The following is a 2417-nucleotide window of genomic DNA, read 5'->3' as shown; positions in this document are numbered from 1 at the left end:
TGAAAAGCAGCTGGAAAATCCTGTCCACCAACATGAAGTAGTAAACAAAGAGAAAGGAAGACATGGAATCCAGGGAAGAGGATCAAACATGGAGGGAAGGTGGGAGCTGACCCAGGTGAGGGCTGCCATGAGCAGGACACTGGAAGATTCTAGAAGAGACTTGTCTTGGAAGATAAATGGAACTAGTGAATTGTCTGTCAGATTTGACTTTTGGATGGTAATTAGAGGGGATGGAGATGTTAACTAACTTTACTGCAGTAAATCATTTTGCAATATTTATGTGTATCAAATGATCACACTGTACATCGTAAACTTATTACATGTATGTCAATACTTCAATAAAGCTGGGGAGAAAATTGACTTTTGGGAAAACTGTAATGAAAGGTATAAAAAAGAGCTGTTTAAGTCAGATACTCAAGGAAAACATTTTAAAAGAAAGAAAAAATTAAGTCCAAAAAAAAAGTTGTACTAGGAAAATGTAATCACAGAATATGATTTATTAGACCATAATATTTGTGGACATGGTAACAATAACACCTACTATGGATTTAACAAACAGTTGAGATATATTAGGATGGAGAGAGGAAATAAACAGGTGTAAATTAAAATCCACGTCTTCTAAAACAGTAAGTAGGAAGAAGGGTTCCAAAAGTGATGAATCAGAGAGTAATGTATTTAGAAACAGGAACAGAAGCCGACACCAGCATGGCTAAAGTGGTTGCCTGGGAGCATGGGAATCAGATGAGGGTCCAAAGTACAATAGGCTGGTTTCCTTATAGGCCTTTTACTACAATTTGATTTACCTTCTCCTCAGACTGTGCTCAGCATCAACTTGGAGCTCATTAGATGCAGGATCCCAGGACCCAGACCTACAGAGTGAATGTGCATTTTCACGCTCTATCCTGCTGATTCCCATGTCCAGTACAATTTGAGAAACACAGTCTAGCAGTCACAGCGCAGATGTCTGGGGATGTATAAAGGTGAGGAAGTGAAGCAAGTGGATGCACTGGGCACACGAGGTCACCAGGGGCTCAGGTGTGACCTCAGCTCACCGTCCCAGGCCCTTCGCCCTTTCACTTGCCTAAACCATCTTTACCTGCCTGTTCGGTACTCCTGACTTCATGTTACGTCTCTACAGATTCTGGTTTAACCTGATTGTGGTTTTGGTGCCTGTTTTACACATCTTGGTACCTACTTTATTTTTGGTACCTATTTTACTTGACAAAATCTGTCTTCGCAGATGTCATTGTTCTCACATAGTTCCTGTCTGTGTATTTCATTACCAGATCATATAACTCTTGATAGTCATAGCAATTGGGTTCTGTCACTTCTTTTTTTTTTCTTTTTGGCCGAACTGCAGGGCATGTGGGATCTTAGTTCCCCGACCAGGGATCAAACCGGTGCCCCCTGCAGTGGAAGCATGGAATCTTAACCACTGGACCGCCAGGGAATTCCCAGCAATCGGGTTCAGTCAATTCTTCATTATATACCAGAAGAGATCAGAAGAGTACAACGATAGAAGTCTCTGCTCTCCAGAAAAGAGAAGGAAAAGAAAACAAAGCGAACTACAGACATAAGAGCTTTGATGGGATAAGAGAGTGGTCCCCTATGCTTCCACTGGAAGTGGGCATGAAGCTAAGGTGTCAGTTACAAAGAGGAGTCTTTGATTCCCAGTCCTGCCTACCTATGTCTTTATTATACTTTTATATCTTAAGTTTTGTAAGATTTATGAAGCTCCTCCAAATATTTCAAGAAAATTATTAATATACAAGCCATTTGTTGCTTTAAGTGTAAAATAGGTACTAAAAAAATCTACATAAACCGTAGTTGGTCTTTGGACTATGTTATTACAGAAGCCATTTAAAATAATGCTGTAATATGAGTTTTTTAAAACTGAGGAAAAATCCAAACTAAGATACTGTGAATTAAAAAAAAATAAAAGTCAAATACAGTTTTAAAATGAATCAGAAATTTTGGTGTCATGACTTGAGAGTGCAAAGTTCTGGTTCAAATACAAAATTAGTTTCCCAAGGATAAGCATAGAAGTTAATTACAAACCTATCAAAGGCTAAGTTATAAGACAGTCATAAGCAAGGCTTAATTATGAAGTTTCAGGAAAAAAAAATCCCTATGATTAAAGATCTTATCTCCTTTATTAAAGTGAGGATTAATTTATGCAAATGGGCTCTGCTTTGAAGTTGACCCTAGCAAACAAACTGCTGGAGTTACTGGCGAACTGACAAGATGTTGTCTTTTTAAAATAACTAAAGAGGAATTGATACGTATCCACATAAGAAATTCCTTATTTTGTGGTGTTCTCCCAAACACCATTCAATGGTTTAAAAAAAAAATCATAAATTATCTTTTATGAGACAACAGGGAATTTGTATAAAGGATTCTATGGCCCAGAACAGTCT

The sequence above is a fragment of the Balaenoptera musculus genome, chromosome 3 (genome assembly GCF_009873245.2).
Source record: "Balaenoptera musculus isolate JJ_BM4_2016_0621 chromosome 3, mBalMus1.pri.v3, whole genome shotgun sequence".
Taxonomy (NCBI): Eukaryota; Metazoa; Chordata; class Mammalia; order Artiodactyla; family Balaenopteridae; genus Balaenoptera; species Balaenoptera musculus.
Note: the sequence above shows the minus strand (reverse complement) of the source record.